This window comes from Adiantum capillus-veneris, chromosome 23 (genome assembly GCF_014529385.1).
Source record: "Adiantum capillus-veneris isolate H3 chromosome 23, ASM1452938v2, whole genome shotgun sequence".
Lineage (NCBI taxonomy): Eukaryota > Viridiplantae > Streptophyta > Polypodiopsida > Polypodiales > Pteridaceae > Adiantum > Adiantum capillus-veneris.
This window is the reverse complement of record NC_140953.1, coordinates 31,778,563-31,790,001: the sequence shown is the minus strand read 5'-3', so window position 1 is coordinate 31,790,001 and position 11,439 is coordinate 31,778,563. Positions and strand designations below refer to the sequence as shown.

General features: G+C 43.4%; 1 pseudogene; it reads right to left on the bottom strand.

Annotated features, from left to right (window-relative positions):
• Positions 1-8,730: 8,730 nt before the first annotated feature.
• LOC147427599 (uncharacterized) lies at positions 8,731-10,204 on the bottom strand (annotated as a pseudogene).
• Between the last annotated feature and the right edge of the window lie 1,235 nt (positions 10,205-11,439).

Below are 11,439 nucleotides of genomic sequence, written 5' to 3'. Positions count from 1 at the left end.
TCATTTACCCAAACTGGATCTTTGACATTGATGTCATTGGCTACAACATAGGTTTTGATTTGTTGCTTGTGTCTTTGTTTACTCCTCGTTGGGTATTTTGGCTGAAAGACCTTTTTATACTTTAGTCTAGATTGTTGGTCTTGGTTTCACTGGGGTGGTGTTGAAGCCACTGCTGTTTTCTTTGATTGTTTAACTACATTTGTGACTTCCTTGTTGGACTTTTGTTTTTTTAGAGGAAGAGGTTAAGCCTCCTTGGACTTTTGCTTTTCCCTTGTCTTCTGCTGATAAACGTCGAGATGTAATTACTTGGGATGTTTGTACCTTTTCTTGTTGATGACATGCTTTGGTGATTTTTGCATTTAAACTGACTTGAACCGTCTTTTGTGCCTCTATTTTTGAACAACTGTTTGAGTCTCTAATTTCCTCTGCCAGCTAGACAGAAGTAAGTTGACTCTTTTCTTCAGATGCAATGCTTACCGTGGCCTTTGGTTCACATTGCTCTTTATTGATCTCTTTGTTTGTCTTTTGATAGGCTCCATGTGCTTGATGCACCATTTGCTTCTGATTGTTCCAGTTAATTGTGATTTGTGTCACCTTTGGTTCTGTGGCATCTTCCATTGGCAAGACCATATTAAGATCTGACTTTATGATCGCTCTGCCTTTTGACTCAAGTCTGCCTTTGAACACATTGAGACATCTATTTCTTGGCTTTGAGACTTGATCTCTGGCTCTGTTGAATTCTTGGGTACATCCCTTAGCGATAAACTATCTGTGCTATTAGCATCATTATGTAGAATCTTTGATTCCACATTTCTACTTGATGAAATCTTCAGTGGCAAGTCCTTGACTGCCCGTGCCTGCTCTGGTTCTGGATCATAGATAATTTCTTCATCCACTTCCTCTGACATTGAGTTCGTTGCATCCTTGTTGGATCTTTCGACTTCAGGCCTGAAAAATTCCAAGCTGACTATCTGTTGTAGCTGATCTTTTTTGGTAGCTTGATTTTCAATTAAAATATCATTGACTCCTTGACCTCCAGTATTTTAGTCATCAGTTTGTCTCTGGTATCCTTTAACAAGATATGCTTTCTTTCTGGCGACTTTTGATTTGGAGACGTCTGCTTTAATGATTCTGCAGCTTGTAGTCTGATACTGTCTTGGTTTTGCTGCTTAATCATATCTAAGTGCATCTTTACTGGGCAATTGGGTATTAAATGATTAATGCCACATCCATAGCAATGCACATCTATTCCTATTTGTTCTATACTTGGTCGAGGTATCTGTTCATAATATTGTTGGTATTCGTTGCCCATAGTATCTTTGATCAAATATGTCATCAGCATGACATGTAGATACTTGAAAACCAACACTGACGCTGGCTTTGACTAACTGCCCTTATCTTTTTCGACTGTGGCATTCTCAAGAAGCTTGTAATAGCTTCCACTATAACCCTGGTAGATGGTCGTTTCATCCCCTTTTTCAGTGACCAACTTTAATTCTATGTCTGTTATGAACATGTGATCCTTTATCTGTGGCTTTTGTATAGTCTTAGGACTCTGTTGTCTGTTCGATCCTGTATTTGGCTTTTGTTGTCCGTTGATTTGTAAGAGAGTATTCTGACTCTCTTTTGTTGTTTGCAGTTGATAGGGTTGTCCTGATTGCAGTAAATGAGGTGGAGATTGGACTCCCCCCATCCGAGAGTGTTCCCTATCTGTAAAAGGCATCTTTCTTATGCCAGATGTGGATATTCTAGCTTTGTCATCTAGCTCATCTGATTGAGGTAGGTCTTTATGAAGTTGTGCTAACTCAATAGCTGATTCTTCCATTGATTGTACGTATGTTTGTGTTGGTACATTTTGTGGTGAACGTGTAGTGTTCGGTACCTGGTTAGAGATCATTTCATCATGTGTCCGTTGCTCAATTTGGTCTTGTGGAGTTGAAGGTAACAAGATGAAAGCTGCAGCTCTTTCCGAGAATTTTTCTGCAATAAGATCTAATTCATAGCATCTTCCATCTATATCATAGCTCCTGTCCTCAATGCACATTGCCCATAGTGTCCTAGGTACCGACTCGCTAAATGTCCTTACCTGCGTGACTTGAACCCATCTTTGTCCATCAGAATCTACATAAATTGGATCTTTCCATCTTGTTTCGTTGATCCAATGAAGGTCTATTGGTTCAGATTGCTTGTTGACTTTTAAAGTGGTTGAAGGCAACCTTCGTTTACACATGGCTTCAAGGAATTCCTTCCTACTGACTGTGTCTTCATTTTTTGGCAGATTGATTATAGTAGGCCTCGTCTCTTGAGTGATTTCTCTGTTCTAAGCTACCACTGTATCTGCATTGGAAGCTAAAGATAAGCTCATTATCAAGCGGTAAATATTACCACTTGTTGACATGTATTTGTAACCCACATCTTCATGTGCTATGAAGCATTGATCTGGCTCTTCCGTCGCTTGTTGAGGTGTTTCTGCTTTGTACCATCTACCCTCCATATCTCTATAGAGACTGCTACAGTTTTTGTCCTTGTAATTTGACTTTATCAAGTGCACAGTGACTCGGCAACTGCTAACCTCTGGAAGATCTTGCCTGCGCAATTTTATTATGTCCAACTCACTACCTGGTTTGAGCTTCATGTACACCGATCCTAAACAATCTTCCATTAGGTTCTTTTGTGAATTAGCCATGTTGGTAGCTTCTTCTACTTCCACTACCTGTATTGTCGGGCTTTTCAGAGCATTTTGCTTGGACTTTAGATACCGGTTGTCTGAATCATCCATGTAGCATGGAAAGTCTTTGAAATGACCTATTAACTCCAACCTGACGCCAACTGTTTTGACTTTTATTAATAAGCTTGAAGTTGCATCATAACTGCTTTGATTTGCCGATGTTGCCATTGACTGTGGTTGTTGCATCTGCTGCTCCATTTTATCTTTCAACCCTATTACTGACCTGTTGAGCACTTGTATTCCCTTTTTCTAGCCTCTCCCACAGGTGACCAGTGGTTTTCCTAATTCAAAGTTCTCTGCTAAGCTTAGTTGTGATCTCTCCGATCTGACCTACCTATATAGCTGTAGCACTAGTTGGAAAGATACTTACCACTGTACTGCAACGACTGCATCTTCATAGAAATTCGTGGTTCGAGCTAACCTGTGTTTACTTTAGCACACAATCTGCAAAAGTCTATTTAGCAGGACTGCCGTTTTACAATGAACACAAAATTCTTGGTGTACCCTTGACAGTCACACTTGTGCCTTGAGCTCTCACTTTTAGCTGAATTAGATTGAAGCTAGCACAAAAGGATTTATGCACTACTTGCACCGATTTGCTAGCTAATGGCTGATTTAGAAACTTTTAGAAACTTGCGACTGTTACGACAAGTCGAGGTTCCTTGTGTACGGTCTCACCGCTACCAAATTCGTTTATGGATTCGCAATTTTATACTAGGCCTTGGTTTGATTTTACACCTTCACGCGGGTGACCAGTGGTTTTCCCAATCTACAATTTCAATCTGCTAGTATTAGCAGCCCTTAATGATCAATTAGAAGGCCTAAAGACCGAATCCGATTCCAATTTTCAGCTTTTTGATGATGAATAGCTCACATGCACTCGTGCCATCTCTAGGTCAACTTAAGCGGTCAAATTCAATTCCTGGGTTGCGTCTAAGCGGTGGCCTAACTGCCAAATTTCTATCGTGTACTTTGATTTTACTCTGCTCAGAGGCTTGCCAGTGTGTTCACTTATGAATGCCACTTAGATCTCGAATGAGGGATCTAGAAGTCGAGACCAAGTCTAGAACTAGATACGGCTAATGATTTCGTCAATAAATAACTCGCTAGGCCTTCTTGTAGGCACTCAATTTCTTAGGTAACAATGTCTCAAATGGCGCTCACTAACTAATGGATCAAATCCAATGTCGCAAAATGGTGAGTCAAAATGATCTCGGACGTGTCAATGAGATCTCTAGGATAATCGGCAATCCCACTCATCAAGCTATCTCACTTGCTCTATGTGCAATGAGGGTCTGCTCAGTGTAGAAGTTCACAGAATTGCAAGATATGGTCTCACAATTACTCTCAGTGTGATGCTCTCTACGCTTCACCTCGTCTCAATTGTGGCCATGTGCTCACTTATGCTCATAGCAATCAGCCAGGGCGAGAATCGGGAGGGGAATGTTAGCATCAACAGTGCGAGGTAGGGTCAGCAATGTCTGTGTGTGTGTGTGTGTTTGAGGGTTGTAGGCCAACGAGGCAGAAGAGAAGTGTGTGGGTGTGTGAATGTGCTCTTAATTTTTTTTTAATATTTTAAATTAAAGATACTCTGTGTGTATGTGTTGTGTCTACTGGCGTATGAGCAGAATGTGTGTGTGTAGGTGCCGTGGCGGTGAGCGAGCCAAGAAAGTGTGTGTGTGTGTGCATATGAAGTGAAGCCCGCTCAGGCCAGGCCAGGGCGACGTGGGCGAGCAGGCAGGTGCCAGGGTTACTAATGAGGAAGAGGGATTAGGGGATCCGAGAAAAGTGGGAAAGAATCCATGCAGGGATTCATTGGCAGAGCGAGCGAGAGAGGATGGGCCAGGAGCCAGCAAGATTTTTCAACCAGGTTGCGGACTCAGCGAAGCAAAAACGGCATGAGTATGCAAGAGGGGCCAGTGGGCAGGTTGGGTCACCAGCTGTGTATGTGCGCCAACAGGTGGGGTCACGAGCTATGGGGTCGACTCGGGCAGCTATCGTGTAGCGTAGGTCAAGCCAAGCATGCGTATGATGACTAGGCCAGGAGCATGCGCGCGTAGGATGTCAATGCAACAAAAGCGTAGGAGGTCTCAGGAGCTCAGGGCGCAGTGAACGCGTAGGATGGTAGATAAGGGCCGGCGCAGTTCAAGGCGAGAATGCAGTCGGGCGGGCCTGTGAGAGCCCTAGGAGCTAGTGACCTGGATCCTCCACCCAACCGCCCATACTTATAGGCTCTTAGCCCTAGGATCCCTTGTCCACACTGCTAGCTGGCCCATGGCCGGGGTCCGTGACCCCCCTTTAGGGTAGGGCCCTGCCCGTAGGACCCGTGTCCTGACATTACTCCCCCCTTTGGAAGAGTTTTCTTCCTCGAAAACACAAGTGGTGGTATCTTCATAAGAACACTAATTTTTTCTACCGTGGTGTCCCTCATGGATCCAATGGTTTGTTGAATCGGAACCCGGTTCATTGGGAGGATCAATGAAATCAAGATTAACATCTTGAATTTTCCACATTGTTGTCCCTGTACAACCGTCTTGGTTAACCGACCCGTAACCAACTTAATGTGAAGACTCCATTTAAAACTCACTTGAGTATGTTAAACGAGTTATCATAACGAAGAAGTGTCTAAATGCATACCCAGGTTTCAGACTTTCTGGAGGTACTTGAATGTGCAGTATAACCTCAGCTCATCTTTCCATGAAAGGACTATGTTGACATACTCATCAGCAGCAACCAAGTCCTTGACTTGCTATGGTTTCTTGCCAGTAGCCAACCGCATCAAAACTGATGATTAAGGTTGCTAACTTGAGAATAACATGTAGAGACTAAAAACTAGCCGTAACATGCCTTTCATCATATGAAGAAAACTCCAAACTAGAAAGGTAACAAATCTAGTTGTTTCACTTCTTGCTAACGTATGCACTTAGCATATCCTTTAGCGTGATTGAACGTATGCACTTTGCATATCCTTTAGTACTAAATAGAATGCTTGTAAACTGCCCATCCTACGCAGGATGAATAGCAGTAGTAAGAATGAGGTGCTTTCCCTAATCATTTTCAGACAGTCGCCCACGACTGACGACAAACTATGACTCAATCATTGAGTATCCAGCCATACACTCGATATGGAATGGAGACAACCAACTAGGTTGAAAGTAGATTGGAGTTTCAAGTAGCCAATCACAAACACCCATACTCAGCCATCACCTTGTATGGCAGGGTGTAAACTCAGACAAAATCTGCAAGAGAAATTGCACTGACATTGCAAAAAATTGCAGAAACAATAAAGTGCATGAATTTGCATGCCGCTCCAAATCAGTTTGTGTTAAACACTAGGGCCCATAACACCTAGTGCGCATGCATTTAACACAAACATATCCGAACCGCAATTCCATGACGAGAATTTGGTCCATAACAGAATGTGACAACCCGGTCACACCTAGGTACCAACCATGAGACAGTCTCATGTACATAGCATACTTAGCTATATGTAGAAACAACCCTCCGTTAAGATGGTTTCACAGCACTTGTAATCGTAACAAGTTTGTACTTAGTACCGGACAATTTCTGGCCACTGAAATTGCTCCGGATACTGTGTGCTCAAAATGGTCGAATCCAAGGATGCGACCAGCACCTAGGGACTTCGTCGCGACACGTTGTTAGATAGTTGGCGCCAGTGTCAGTCCCAGAGACTCATATTCTCCACATGTGGACTATGTCTCAAACAAGGATATCTAGAAAAGAGACATCCATCAAGTACGAGTTGGTACTTGTGTGTGGAGGTAACTGCAAACACTCCGCGACAAGAGTGAGAGGGACCCTCATTATCATGCTCCACACTGGCTAACTGAACTTCTTGAGTTCCTAGACCATGTTGTATCCCACGTGACAACATGTACCAAATCGAACCCTACAACTAGGTTCGTAACAGCATAAGGTATAGTGGACGCTACGGTGCAAAATACTCTGTTCCAACATGCCCTTGGCATGGCTTTGAAACAATCAAGCGTATTTAGACGACTTGCACTGGAAACCGTGGGTGTTGCCTACGCAATCCAACCCCTTTGGTTAACATCTACGGAGTCAAACCCCTTGGTAAGACCCTCTGTAGAAACTGCTCAACTAGCAGGCAACGGTAACCAACATAGTTAACCGTGTAAATAATGATTGGAATCAACTCGAAAAGTTGAATTCGTCTGCTACCGTGTGGTAGATTGTGGCATTCTTTCCTTGAAATTTTAACTAGGAGAGATCAAACTGTGATCCTCAATGCCTAGGGGGTGATTTAGCAGTCACCCTCCGGGTCGTACCCCAAACAATATGTCCATAGACACTCCGTAGTGCTATAGAAAGAGCAAGAAATCCACAGAAAGGAACTGCCTAGCTCTTGTGAACAGCCATGCTGTCGCAATTGCTGGCTGCATCTATACTCTGTGGTAGAGATCAGCTGCTGTGAGTTGAAGATTTATCAAAAACTCAACTTAAGTGTCGCTCTAAAAACATGTAGTGAAAAAATGACACTGTAAACATCCTAAATGACAAGACTCGTGCTTGTCCATTAACGTCGATGTATACTTCCCTGGGTAGATCTGTTCAATCTTGAACAATCACCCAAAGAATGCCAATAGTTGGGTCTTACCCTTGGTCTGACAAAGGCTCGTAGCCTGTGTGGCTCATAGCCCTTGTGCAAATTAGTGTTCAATGGACGAACCGATGAAGACTAATTTGAGTAGCATCTTAGCCACATGTTAGCTGAGAGTTAGAGCACCTTGGCTCAGGCTGACTCACGAGCAAAACACGTATCAAAAGCTTCTTAGAAGATTTTCATTATTCCCTTAAAGAAAGAGAAAGAGATAGAAGAAGATCATGGTGGGCTGAGGAACTTTCCTTGAACGACGATGACATGTATAGTGAGATTGCCATGCTCGTGGGCATCGTATGCCTAACATGCAGCTTATCCTATAAGCATGCAATGGTCGTCTGTTATGACGCTCTCATCGAGAGAAGTAACAGAAAAACACAACCACATCTTGAGCTACTTGCCTTGCAGGGTCGTGATTGTATGAAAATGACTTAGCATTGGCACTTTGCCTGTGAAAGAAGTCCTAGATTTAGGTTCCTCGTAGTGTTGTTGGGTGTTGATAGCAATCAACCGTCAGGTTCAACCATCCATCACTGAGTCTGTCCTTGACAGCGTTGCGAGTGTGATAACGGAATCATAATGCATGAAGTGGTGGAATCCATGCCACGTGCTTAGCATGCCTTGCATGCAAAAACGTAAGCCCTTGGCTACTATGACGGCCTCAAGCATGAGAGCCGAAACCAAAAGTGCCATGCACAATCGGCCTTGGTAGTGGTACATCATAACGGAATATCACCGCACCTAAAGTGGGAGCAAATTGCTGGTCATACCAGTTCCCCAAACTTGTGTGCCATATTTGCTGTACGAGTGGGAGTGGGAGTGGGAGTGAGAGTGGGTGTTTGGCATAGCATATGCCAAACGTGGGGAGTGTTAATGCAAGAAGCCTGATTTGAAGCCTTGCTTCAAAAAAATATGTTTGTGCTGACAGCCAGCAGATGTGGCTGCAGATATCATAACAAAAAGAATCGACCTTGTCGAGAAATTTCAAGTGAAATTAACTAGTATTGTGTGGCAAGCATCCTCTGTCACTTTGTAGAAACAGTGACAAGGAGTCAGCCATGGCGAGCAACTTACTGCCCTCAACAAATCTAGTAATAGGCCATGCCTGTCTCCTTGAGATACTGAAAAATTGGTCCTTGGTCGTGCCTTTGAAGCAAAATGTAACCTATGACGAGCGTGCTCTATCAAGGTACTCAGGAGAAGCCATGCCTCAGATAACTATGCCTGGCCTCATTGCCAATAAATGCTATCAGCGAGGACAGATGCCATAGCAAAGAGAGTCGACCTTGTCGATCATGCACAAACAATTGACCATGTCAAAGTGTAATGTAATGGAAAAAAAAAAAAGAACACGTGCAAATTATGCCGCTCGTACCTGCTTGGCTCTATGAATGATAGGCGTGATCATCCATGCTAGTGCATACTAGAGTTATCAAACACATGCTCAATACTACTCTACTTCTTGCTGCCAAGGGCCTTGCCCAATGCGCAACCAATTTGGAATCTTGTGAGAACTTCCATGCTCTTACCTACTAGATTTGAGTGCCATGGTTCGTGATAATCAGCACCCTAGTATTAGTGCTGGTATCACCACATGGTGCGGTTTAACGATGTATACGTATAGAAGCCTTGCTTCTCCGCACCCTTAAATTCAGAGGTAAAGAAAGAAAGGCTCTTGGCAGACTTTCAGAAATTGGCCATGCCAAGTTCTGTGCACCTTGAACAAGAGCGTTGCCGTAGAATCATTCAAGCCTTGCTTGATAAATTCTACCTATCCCTTGGGTGGCAACCATTGCACTAGTCGAAATTCTCAAAACCAAACAAAGTGCAGATGATTGTGAAGAATGCAAAAAGTAATGCCGAAACATAAACAAAAATACCTGGAGCGTTAGCAGATGCGCCTTGAAGCCTCGCCAAGATGCCAACCCACAACCTTGTCGTGCATGGTGTTGGATCTCTCCCGTGGGATCCATCAATTCTCGAGTCTGGTGTCCAAATCTGTACCAGACTTGGTACTGCTTGAATCTGGGAGTCGGCCGGATTCCTTTCAAAACAATCGACGTCCGCCGCTAGTGATGCCTTGCATGTGATTTCCAATCCATGTCGAAGTTAGAAACCTTGCATCATGGCAAACTAAACGCCCTGCTTCCCGAGCACTGCTTGCCTTGGACTCCCCTTTCAATCCCGACATGGAGAGGTTTCGAGAGGTAGCTTGTAAATTTCCTGCACATGAGCTTGAATCGCATGTCCCTCCGGAGCCATGGCTCCTTTGCATGCCCAATCGGAGCTTTGCATGCCTGAGCGGACGTGGGGCCTTGCCCCTCCCAAGGGGATGGGTTGATAACCCTAAAGTAAAGTAAAAAAGAAATTCGAAAAAAAACTCCCTGCAGGTAGCAGCGATGGCGGCCTTGCGCGAGCAAGAAGGCTGAGCCAGCGCGCGCTGAGGTCCGTTTTTGAGGTTGCTGCAGATACGTAAACTCCCTAGCTCGCTGACGCGCTCCTGTCAAGCCATACTTCGACTGATTCGGAGTCAGTCGACACACCCGGTCCCCTCGCCTCAAGAGGTCCTGCACACGGGTTCTACTTCCTCATCGCCTCGGCTTGACAGGGGTTCATGCACACCTGTGTGCCTCGTCCCCGGCTTGTGCAGGCTGCCGCTTCCACGGCCCTCCTCGTGCGTGCCTCATGCATGGCGCCCATCTCCTTCTTCCTTCTCGGCTTGGGACAGCAGCCCTCCATAATCGTGAAAGAGAGAGATTCCGGGAGAGAGGGATAGAGAGAGAGAGAGAGAGTACATGCCTTGAAAAGAGAACCATGCCATCTTTCTCCGCCATGGCTCCACCCTCCTTCCTCCTCTCCACCTTGCTCTGATACCAATGTGACAGCCCTAGTAGCTAGTGACCTGGATCCTCCACCCAACCGCCCATACTTATAGGCTCTTAGCCCTAGGATCCCCTATCCACACTGCTAGCTGGCCCGTGGTCGGGGTCCATGACCCCCCTTTAGGGTAGGGCCCTGCCTGTAGGACCCGTGTCCTGACAAGGCCAAGTCCGGTCAACGCAAGAGCAGAAGGCAGGTTCAAATAACAAAGAATCACACAATTAAATTAAAAAATTTAAAAAAAACTCACATAAAACAAAAAATAAATACAAAAACACATTAAAAGTTTCAAAATTCATACTATAATTCAATAAATCACACAAAAATTCAAAAACAACTCATTAAATAATCATAAAATACCAAAAAAATCAAAAAGCACTTACAAAAATACAAAAATGAACACACATAAAAAAAAACACAAAAAAATAATTCTAAAAAGCACAAAACACAAACAAAAATAGAAAAACACAAAATAATAATAATAATAAAATACACAAATATAAATTTAAAAAAATCAAATCTTATCAAACAAAAAACCTAAAAATGTTTTTACAAAAATAACTAACACGCAAAAACACTCTAAAAACAAAAACAAAATTGCCCCGGCACTCCACAATTCACCGACTTAGGCGATTTATCAATTTTCTGAGCATAATTAGCACATTTGAGTAAAAATTATCAGAAAATTCTCAAAAATTCTAGATCAGCCCACCGACCTAAACATTCGCAATCAAGCAATCAGAACACTGAAATTGATCACTCACTTAATCAAAATCGCACAAAACATCATTCCTTAAGCACACAAATCATCTCGAAACTGCGCGTAAATGAACACAAAAATCACCCACTCTTGCACGATGACTAATCGCACTCAAAACAACATTTTTCATCAATTAAACATCAATTCGAGCATCCAAATCTCAAATTTAATCAATCATTAACACGCTTTTGCATCAAATCATGCACATAAGCATACATAACCAAATTTGACCGAATTTCGACAGCATTTCGGCATCACAACGGAAGTAGAAAAACATAACCATAGCTCATTGACGACCATAAGCAATCACATGCTTCTCATAAGCAAATTTGACTCCAAAACAGCCCCAAATTACCCCAAGTTAGGCACTTCCATCTACACTCAAGCGGGCATAAACCATGCCTAGTTTTGCACTTTATGAATGCACAT